The sequence below is a fragment of the Capsicum annuum genome, chromosome 10, assembly GCF_002878395.1.
Source record: "Capsicum annuum cultivar UCD-10X-F1 chromosome 10, UCD10Xv1.1, whole genome shotgun sequence".
Lineage (NCBI taxonomy): Eukaryota > Viridiplantae > Streptophyta > Magnoliopsida > Solanales > Solanaceae > Capsicum > Capsicum annuum.
Window position 1 is genome coordinate 182806427 of NC_061120.1, and position 11831 is coordinate 182818257.

General features: G+C 32.0%; 1 long non-coding RNA gene and 1 pseudogene across 1 annotated transcript; both read right to left on the reverse strand.

The window, feature by feature from the left end:
- Positions 1–453: 453 nt before the first annotated feature.
- LOC124888157 lies at positions 454–2020 on the reverse strand. Its single transcript, XR_007046250.1, has 2 exons — positions 1727–2020; positions 454–853 (listed from the first exon to the last, which is right to left on the reverse strand). It is a non-coding gene; the product is annotated as an uncharacterized LOC124888157 (long non-coding RNA).
- A 4002-nt stretch (positions 2021–6022) lies between these two features.
- LOC107844471 lies at positions 6023–7199 on the reverse strand (annotated as a pseudogene).
- Between the last annotated feature and the right edge of the window lie 4632 nt (positions 7200–11831).

An 11831-nucleotide genomic window follows, 5' to 3' on the forward strand; every position in this document is an offset into this window, starting at 1 on the left:
AATAATAATAATAATAATAATAATAATAATAACAACGAGTCATATTAGTAGTATAATAATAATAATAATAATAATAATAATAATAATAATAATAATAATAATAATAATAATAATAATAATAAGCAAAACAACGTCGTTTTAACTTATAGAAGCAAAACGACGTCATTTTAAGTTCCAGATCAAAAGTCTTCCCAGTCAGCCCTTTTAATGATGTGGTACTGTATGATTGGATTACATATCCATGTAGGCGCAAGTGAAACTCACGCATGGAGGTTGCAAAATCGGAGGTCATATTTGTTGAGGTTTTGAATAGTTAAAGGTCCTATTTGTGCACTATCAAAGTTTAAGGTCAATGTTATAATTTAGGGTCATATTTAAGTATTATGCCTAATATATTATAATATAAAGTTAATAAAGAACTTCAAGTTACAAGTTAATCTAAAGATAAAAGTGTTCCCGCAAATATTCGAGAGGACTTATATACACCCAAAAAGGCTTGCTTGGTCAAATCTCGTGATAAACATTAATTAATCTCTCGCCCCAAGGTCACAGAGAGAATTTACTAAAATAGCTAATGCTTCCCAATCCGAGATCTCTACATATAGTTTTCTAGTTCTACACGTTTTAATTCAAATAAATGAATAAAACTAGCAACTGTGATACTAGGTGACATCTTAAAAGACTTGAACTCTTTCAATTTCTTCTCTCTTTCCCTTCGCATAGCCCTTTCATTCCGTAATAGATTTTGTGTCGCACTGGGACACCATTTCGTATGATCTCACGACCTCGGAAACATGCCTTTTGACGATGTGCTTTTCCACTTTGTCTCTTTGCTTGACATCCAGAACTCCCACTTGGAGTGATTCGAGTTTGTCCCCGTTCAGCCATTTGTGAAATAGGAACGAAGAAATAATAAGAATGAATTTACCACTCAATGTTACACTCATGTTATAATTTATTGTAGAAGGCAAAATCTGTTAAAAAAATTAGGGACTAATTAAGGGAAAAATTATAACAGGTCTAGTTACTTCACATCCATAATCAATATAAAGAAATTTACACTTTATTTCTAATAAATTAAATAATGGATACGAATATATCTATTGATGAAAATTTAATTTACTGACATTTCATAAGGAAAGAATACTTTACTTATCATAAAGAAACAATATATAATTTTACTACCCATCATAAATATGTGGATCATTAGAATTCACATTATTTCAAAAAAATGTTAAAAGAAAACTTTTAAAGCTTGTACAACTATCCATTCCATTTCTCAAGAAATAATTTACCTTTTTTTTAATTCTTTAAATAAAGTAGATAAAATATTTGGAAAGTTCAGATACCAAAGTTTACACGTATTTCTCTTCTACCCAAATGAATTCTTTATTATTCATTGCTTATCTTCTTCTTTGAAGAAACTTTTTTCTTTTTAGTAAAAACAGTTCTATAACAGAGCCTTAAAAAAAATTATCGAATCCGTAAACGCAATTTTGACCATCTGACAGGATTCGAAGAAAAAAATCGGTTAGGGTGGCGCTTCTAATCAGATCCAAAAATTCATACAACCAGTTATGAAGATTTTTCTCACAGGTATATTCATACAAAAATCTTTTTTCCAAGAGTTTTATATTTTAAACTCGAAAAATAACGTGTAAAAATGGAGTAATAAACTTGGCTTTGATACCATTGATAGAAAATTAAGGAGCAAAATAGTGTGTACCTTGATAAATTTCGTAGTAGATGAAATTGATTTTGCTACCGAAAGGATCTGCCCCAAGTCCACTTTGTTTCTCTTGAAAACAGAGTATTGATTCACAAACTAAAAATTCCCTTTTAAATTTTTGTTAATGTTTTTATTTACCGTAATATTTATTTTTAGTTATTTTTTTTTTCAGAAGAAGTGAATATGTACAAGAGTAGTGGGTGGATAAACCAGTTATACAGTAACTGTCCCTCTCTTTTTCAAAATTAAATTGTTCCCTTCTTATCTTTCATTTAACAAATAATTAAAATAAAAAACTGGGTCGGACCGGATCGGATTGGGTCGATCCACATGGACGACTCATGACCCCTAATCTAACAATTAGGATAATAATAAAATTAGAAGAAAGACAAAAAATAAGAAAAAATAGACTCTACAAAGGAGAAACTAAGCTAATTCTAATAATTTGTGGAGCACCAAGGCATAAATGATTGGGTGCCTATTGTAAATCTATCTAATTTTTGGTGAAGTATTTCAACAACGTCAATAAAATATGAAGATAATTGCATTTATAATTTAATAATTTCAATTCATTAATAACCTAGAAATAGTATTTTATTTCACATTTGTTTATATTAGAAGTAAAAAATATGCTTCATATGAATCATAAATGTTCTTGCAATTTCCAGTTATGTTAGATAGTGTTGAAATTCGTAACAGTTTCATCTTAAAAAATGTCATACCAAGAAAATATGCATAAGCTTTTTTATCCAACTTCATAGTACTATATCTATTATGGAGTTTGTGTACTGTTCATGAGAGATTTGGTTTTGCAGCCTTTTACAAAGTTTCTTAGTTTTTTGTCCTTTTTATAGGATTTCTCATTTTTGCATACTAGATTTAGAAAAAGAAAAAATTACACGCCATATATAAAATTATTTTTTAATTACATGATATGATTAATATTTCAAAAAATTATTCTACATAGTTATTTATTAGTTATAAAAATATTTTTTTGTGGGCCCCTATATATTAATATAATATGCAATATATATAACAAATAATACTCTCTTTCTCATGTAATTAATTTTTTATAATCTCTCTCTAATCTAATTAGCTAGTTTTACCGCATTAACTTATGCACTGTTCTTGAACATATCTCAATGAAAATTTTTCTCCCAAATTAGTTAATTTATTTTCTTTTTCTAAACATCCATTGTGATTTTGCGTTGAAAATTTTTTGAAGTAATTTCTCGTCCCTAAACATATGTGAGGATATGCATTGAAGATTTTGTGATAATCTTTAATTTTTTTGGGTAAATAGATTTGTTTTCTTTTAATTTTTTTTAGCTATTCTCTAAATGAACCCTATGTTTCTTCAGATTTAATCTATTTTTATAGAATGGAATGTAAAATTTGAAAATCGAATTGTATATTAGTGTCATTTCACAGGATAAATCTTGATGAATTATCTTCATAATTGGGATCCAATTTTAGTGAATTTGATAATTGTATATAGACGATGTAATTGTATTAAGTTGCATAGATTTTTGTACGTCGGTATTCATTGTATATTTTTTTCATTTGTATATTTTCTATACATATGAATGTATTGAATGTATATTTTTGATGTATATATTTGAATTTTTGTATAACTATGATGTATACAAGTTTGTTCTGTGTTGGTACACATATACATATATATATATGCATATATATGTGTTGGCTCAATATACATTATTCATATGTGTATACATATGTTCTATATTTATGTATATATACATATTCATATCTGTATATATGTACATACATTTGAATATAAGTATAATTATTTCTATACACATACGCTGATTTTTATACATTGTGTATCACATATTAGAATGAGTATCAACACATTAAGATTCTAATATAAAAATGTTCAATCATTTAATTGCATATGAATAATATTATACGTTCATACAATATAGCGTTGACATACATATGTATATGTTTATTCAATACATAGTTGATATGAATATGTATATGTTATACAAATGTGTTTGTGTCATATGTATATGTTTATTTGATTAATTGTATATGTATAATATTCTATGTTTATACAATATGTTATTGATATGCATATGTATATATTATACACTACACATAATTATAAAATTCTAATGTGTTTGTATGTGTGTGTGTATATATATATATAAAATTAAGATTCAATTGTATAAAGTATAGTTGATTTTTATACATTTGTACTAAAAAGGGCCAACTATGGAAGGAGAATCACCAACAATTTTTATTATATAGAAGGAGAATATTGGAGGAAGTTGGAGATAATAATATGCATTATTCTTTTTTTTTTAAAAATTAATATTAATTATATTGTATAAATGAGTCTTAAATACATTTGATCACTAACTAATGTCTATAAAATATAATTAGTAAAACTTAGACCATAGAGTTAGTTAGAAGAAGTTTATATATGAAACTTTGCCTTAGAAAAATTCATTTTCTTCTATCTAAACGTAAGTGGTTATAAGAAGTCATTTTCCCTTCAATACTTCTCACGAAGATCATTTGAAATACAATCTCTCTTGCAAATACAATTTAAATAAAAGAAAATGGAATACACTTTCTTATCAACTGTATAATTTTTCCCACCAAACGTAATTTGTAAGGATCAATTAAGCCCGGAGTCACTAAATCTTGCTTTAAGCTCTAACAACTAAAGCCTTTTCACTTGGGAAAAGATTTTAATTATTTGAATGTACAAAATTATGCATATTACTGTAGGGGTAAAAACCAAACCAAATCACAATCCAAATTAAACCGATTAAAAGAAATGATATTTGGTTAGGTTTGATTTGGTATGGTTTTGAAATTTAAAAAATCGATACTAATTTGGTTTGGTTTGATTTTACTCTAAAATAACCGACAAAATAATCAAACCGAACCGATATATATATATATATATATATATATATATATATATATATAAATATTTTTATATATATATATATTATAATTATTTATATATTATTCATAAATACAATCTAAATATTTATTACATTTTATATTTTAATCATGATTTAACTTTAGTCGTAACACATTCAGTCATATGTCTTCATCCAATTGACAGTACCTTATGAGATTCTAAATGAATTTCTCATTTTGAATGACAAATGATACTAATTGTGAAAATAATATCTTGTTGTATATTGAATTTTATAGCTGAGATTATTAGACTATAGACAATCACTAATTTTAACTTTCTTTTTTAACCTGGTTGAGCAAGAAGTTTATGTGTTCACCTATTGGGAGTTTATAATATCATTCTGTTAAATATTGTTTTTTAATACTTTCTTAGAAGTGTTCATATGGTGTTGTCATGGCTTTGCCAAAGTATAACGCTCAGTTGACATCATAGTTTCAAGGTTGATATACAACACTCGATTGACATCTCATATATTAAATTGGATTTGTTTTTTAAATTTTCAACTTTTATCATTAGCTAAAGTTATAAATCGAAAAAATCGAACCAAATCGATGGTTATTTTTTTATTTAGTTTGGTTTGATTTTAGAAATTTTAAAACCGACTAAGTTGATTTGGTTATGATTTTGACCAATAACCGACCCATGAATACCCCTAAATATTAGTATTCTATTAAGTGGCATATAATTGAGATTACTAAACCTGAGAGTTAAAAAGATACGCACCCATGTTTTTGCTTGAAAATGGATTTGAATTATTTGAAATGTATAAAATTATATTTGACATTCCATTTACTGGTAAGAAGATTGTGAGATATTACAAGGGATGAGAATTTTTTAAAATAATTTTATTATATAATTTTTTCCTTTGTACCCTTAGTATTAATAATTACATAATAGTAATAACAGTCAAATTTAGAGTTCCAAATCATCATTAATAAAGCTAATTTAGTATTAAAAGTTTTTTAAAGGGCGTGTCGAGCCAATAAGGGCGGAATAAAATGAAAAGGAGGGAGTATTCATCAACATGGCCAGCTAATTGATGAAGGTAGGGGCTTCCAGAATCCTGACAATACCTTTGGAATGGGGTATAATACACGATGTGTTGTATAGCCAGGTAAAATCTTCGATGGCATGCAAAACCAAAATATCAAAATCTTGTACTACAAACTGGATTAACAGTTTACAAAACGAGCAGTCAGAATAAGATTGTCTGCCTGCGAGAACTTTTTCTCAGTTCATAATAACTGTTAACTCAAAACATCAGAACAAAAACTGTTAAAAGTTGCATTTGAAAATCGGTCATAAACAATGCTATAATGACCAGTTCTGTATTGGGAATTCGGTCAGCCCAAGAGACTATGCCACATTCAAGAGTAACAGTTCATGATTAGTAGGGTTCAACAGGAGCGCGGAAGCTTGCTCCAGCATCTGCCCCGAGTTCCTCTTCAATTCTCAAGAGCTGTTGGAATGAAGGAGAAATCAGAACTGACTACAGAAATAAGTGCCAGAGAATCGTAATACCATCAAACTGAAGGGATAACTACCTGGTTGTACTTTGCAAGACGTTCTGATCTGCAGGGAGCTCCTGTCTTGATTTGTCCCTAGAAGATTAAAGGAAAATACAAAATTGATACCTAGGACTATTGTGAGTTAACTCTATAAATTAGATTAACCAAAAGTGCCTCTCAAAAATTACCGTTGACAAACCAACAGCAAGATCAACAATGAAGGTATCCTCCGTCTCTCCACTGCAGCAAATACCCCAAAGATCGTTAACAAGCGTCATTAACCACATAGCATAACTGAATTTCCTCTTTCTGCAAACTTATTGTCGAGGATTCATGATCTCCTTACCTGCGGTGGCTTAGACATTTTTACAGCTTCAATACTCTCTGTCACGCTGCCAATTTGGTTAACCTGCACACAAAATCAGAATGAGATATTGCAACAGTGTCATCTCCAAAGTAAGAGGACATACAAGAAATATGGCCAACTTAGATGTTGTGACAACTACCTTAAGAAGAAGCGCATTGCAAGTCTTTCCGCTGATTGCCTTGGCAACTCTCTGCACAGATACAACTAATAATCATACAGTTTCCAAAAGTACAGAGAAATTAGCTCAAACACACAAGAACCACCTGCTCTACCAAGCAAGAAAGGACAACTAGTTGTATCAGGCGTAAGTTTTACCTTAGGATTGGTGACAAGAAGGTCATCTCCCACAATTTGTACTTTCGCTCCAATCTCAGCAATGAGCTTAGCATAGGTCTCTCAGTCATCTTGGTCAAATGGATCTTCTATCGAAACAATAGGGTACTCAGACACAAATGACTTGTACAAATCTTTGAGCTGGTCCCCTGAGATCTTTTGGGAGCCATTGTTGTTCTGCAAAGATGAAACAATCGAAGCAAATCGGATTAGATAATAAATCCAACATGAAACTACCTCAATAAAGAGTTCTATAATTTCCCATTCATTTGAATATCCATTTCCCCAGTCGGCAGTCATAGACAGTCATCCCCAGTTAATAGTTAGTGTTTATAACTGATTAATCTCTATTGCTGAGTTCCGAGAAGGTTTCAAAGAAGGTTTTTCACCAAAGGAGATCACCAAAAGGACCTAATTTATCAGTTTCCCAAGTATGCATGTGTTATAAAGTTGATGTGGCTTCAGAACCATCAAAATTACAGATTCATGTTAACACAGAAAATCCAGTTCAACGTTCTTTATGGAGATAAAACCTCAAATTACTGTTTGAATGCACTACTAGGGCCGTCAGCAAGGATATACCCTCTTCTTTGAAGTTCAAATCATAAGTTTTGTCCTTTCCATAGAATTCAGATGCTGCAACATCCATTCCAATAACAACCTAAAAGGAAAATAATCTTATCTTCTACATTATTTAAAAGCAGTTGGAAAGAGAAGGTCTGATCTAAACACAGTTGAGAGCTTACTTTTCCAGTATAACCTGCTTTATCGATGGCAGTCTTGAGCAATTCAAGGCCCTCCTTGTTCTCCGGAATTTGCAAAAACCATAAACATGTGATGTAAAGGGTAACCATTCATCAGTATGCCATACACCTGCATAATTTATACTTCACCTGGATATTAGGAGCGAAACCACCCTCATCACCAACATTTGTCGCATCTTGGCCGTAATTCTTCTTGATCACAGCCTAGAGTCAGAGTAAACTGTCATCAGCAACTGATACAATCAAGGAAAAGGAATTCAAATGAACAAATTTAATACTACCTTGTTCCATTTTATGCAGTGTCGTTTGAATTTGTGCAGCGTTTAATAAATAAAGATTTTGACACATAAGCTAAGAATATGCTAAATATCAAAATGTTGGCACCAACATTTAAGTGAAAGGTCGAGAGTCGGAGTATTTCCTTTACTATTTCTCTCCCCTGTGAAAAGAGGTGGACTTTTCTATCGAGTGGAATCCAAAAATTATTTCAGTTAGAGTAAAACAAAGATAGAAGAGATCAAACAGTTGCTTAATATAGAAAGTAACAGTCTGCCATGAGAAATAAAAAAGAAAAGAGCATAAAATATGACGTATGAAGCACTATGTTTCTAGCCTACAACAACATCATACGCAGTGTATTACCATAAAAGTGGGGTCTGGGGAGTGTAGAGTGTACGTAGTCTGTGCCTCTACCTCAGAGGTGAAGTAGAAAGCTACTACATTTTCCAGCCCAATGGAACTCAAAGTGACAAAAAGGAAAAGGAAAGAACAAATCATCCTCAATGCTTGACTTTGGAACAAACAAATGTTAAGGGAATAGAAGCTAGAACAACTGTGTGAATCCTTCAAATGGTGATACACTTCACAACCCATTTGCATGGCCTCCTTAAAACTAGAAGCTCCAACAGGAAGAATCATAAATTCCTGTAAATAACAACCAATCAGTATCTTTTATCTAGACATCAGATAACTACGTCTTTTAACAGGAGAAATACATGCCTGCATCGCAAGTTTGTTTCCAGCATGGGATCCACCATTGATGACGTTGAAAGCAGGAATAGGCAAAACCAACTTCTTGTTACCCGCCAAATTGGCAATATGCTGCAAATAGAAGGAGCTCAAATTGTAACTCCCAATTAGATAGCTTTTTCCAACCAGCTATACATAAAGAAGAGAATGTAGACTTGGATGTTCTCTATTTCCTTTTTGAGAAAAGAAATGGGCATGAGGCTATTACCTTATCATGGGGAGAACTAAAATAGAATAGTAGTAGAAATAGATCACACTTTAGACAGTAGAAAGTTATCCTCATATTTAGAACAATAAATTCAAAATATAAAAATGTTTATAAAAATGTTTCCAGTTCCCACATTCGAAGAAGAAATGGATAGAGGTATTGGAGTTAAACTCTTTCATTTGGATCCGAAGATTTAAAGAGCAGATTACTGGAAAAAGTGAGCATTGCACTCCATAAAAAACAATTGTGTGATATACCTTATAAAGTGGAATATTCTTGACAGCAGCACCAGCTTTACAGACTGCAAGTGACACAGCAAGGATGGCATTTGCACCAAGCTGTCCAAAAAGGTCAGCACAAGAAAATTGGTAATTTGTGCACTTCTGAGAGATACAAGTGAACTTAATGTTAAAGCTTCTTCTTGAATACCTTTTGCTTGCACCAGCCCCACTCATTTTGAGTTCCATCTAGTTGATGAACCATATAGTTATCAAGCCCAGTCTGATCAGTTGGGTCCTGCAAAGCAAGGCACAGAAACAATTATCATGACTCACTACACTAACAGGACACTATGGTGTTCCTTCATACCAAGCAAATAACCATCAGAACAGTTTTTCAAGAAATATCCTTCTCAAAGGTAAAGGAATTTACTACAGGAGACATACTTTGCCAATAAGAGCAGGGCCAATGATTGAGTTGACATTGTTTACAGCCAGCATGGATGGAACAAAGGTAAACAAACAGTCAGCGGTGAACAGCATAGTCAACCAATTACGTGTTTTGAGATGCAATACCAACCTTTGAAACACCCTTTCCTAGGTAATCAGACCCTCCATCTCTCAATTCAAGCGCCTCATATATTCCTATTAAATGAATGAAGTACCTATCAACAATTTGAAGAAATCAAACACACACTTTGCATTTCCATCCAAACTGAACTACGTTATTCTTGGATCAATTGCACTTAACAACATCTAATGACATACATCTTCCCCAGATAAAAAATGCTACAACTGGTAACAGGATCAAGCTGAACCGAACAGTACATTGTCATGCAATATCCTTCTAGATACGAGTGGTTTAAATTCAAGAGATTCCTAGGAGAACACCTCTACTATAGAAATTTGCCTACAAAAGAAACCACAGGTTGGCTACAAGATAGGATTGGAAATGATGTTATTCGAGATAAAGTGGGAGTGGCTTCGGTGGAAGACAAGATCAGGAGGTTGAGATGGTTCGGTCATGAGAGGAGGAGGAGCACTGATGCTCCAGTGCGGAGGTGTGAGAGGTTGGCTAGGGATGGTTTCAAACGAGGTAGAGGTAGACCGAAGAAATATTGGGGGAGGTGATTAGACATGATATGGAGCAGTTCCAGCTTACCGAGGACATGACCCTGGATAGGAAGTTGTGGAGGAGGCGGATTAGGGTAGAAGATTAGTCTGAGTTTAGGATATTGCATCTTTTGGTGTGTTTCTTGGAGTATCTTGCTTATGGTATTATTGGATATGCTAATTTCTATTGTATCTTGTTCTTTTCTTGTTCCTACTATTACTATACCCTATCTTACATCTTGTTCTTTTACTATTCCTAATATTCCTATTCTTTATCATAGACTGTTTTATTCTGAGCTGGGGGTCTATCAGAAACAGCCTCTCTATCTCACATTTGAGGCAGTGGTATGGACTGCGTACACTTACCCTCCTAGACCCCACTTGGTGGGAATATACTGGGTGTGTTGTTGTTGTTGCTGTTGAAGAGACCACAGGTTGGCCACTTTTCTTATTTAAACAACCAAATAGAAACTCATAGCAAGTAAAGGATGAAACTAGCTAAGCAAACAACAACAACTACACACTGTAATCCCTATACTCCCACGAGTGGATTCTAAAGAGTGTAGAGTGTAGCAAACCTTACCCCTACCTCATGTAGGTAGAGAGGCAGGCTATTTCTGAAAGACCCTTAGCTTAAGTGCTAGCAAATCAAAGTAGTTATGAAAAGGAAATAAAACAGCGAAGAAAAATCAAGTCAATTAATAAGGAAAGCTGTACAGAACATTCAAAAGGAAAAGTAACAACAATGAAATAATGCGGTAAACTGAAACGCAATAGATAACATATGATAACAAATATCAAAAGCAATAAACTACATGTGTACGACTAATACTACGATAGACACAGTGCTACCAAACTCCCACCAAGCGTAAACCCGCCGAAAAGCGAGACAAACTTCAAACAAATCATCATTTTAAAACAACATAATCTAATCATTTGCTTTGCATGTATGTATAAACACTTCAAAACCAACACATTCACTTAAAAAGCAAAAAAGGCTCAACAAAAGTAACAAACAAAAACAGATTTTCACCTGTTGATGCTCCACTAGGAACAGCAGCTCTCGCAAATACGCCATTAGACAGATGAACATCAACCTAAAACATGTACACATCAAACAAAAAATCAAACTATCATAATCGGATCGAAAAATGAAAATTTCATATGCTACTCACTTTGTCCACATTTATATTACACACTTTGAATTTCGATATTCAAACAGTTTAACTTTTAGGCATGATAATTGACGATTCAAAATGTTTAAAAAATACTCCCTCCCTACGATAATACTTATTGCTATTGATTTGGCACACATGTTAAGCAAAATAAAGGGTGAAAATCATTTTACCCTCAAGTTTGCTTTAAAAATCAAGCTCCCCTTAACTTTCAATAATAAGCATTCTCCCTTCTTTTACCTTGACAATGTCTATTTTAACCTTAACATTTGCAATATCTTTTTATATTATATATTATTTATTTTAGTCGAGTACTTATATATTTTTATTTAAATTTTTTGATAGTACTATTTTTTATAATTGTTATTTTATGTCAATATAATTGTTATTTTATTGACATAAAGCACAAGTATCTCCCGTCCCCC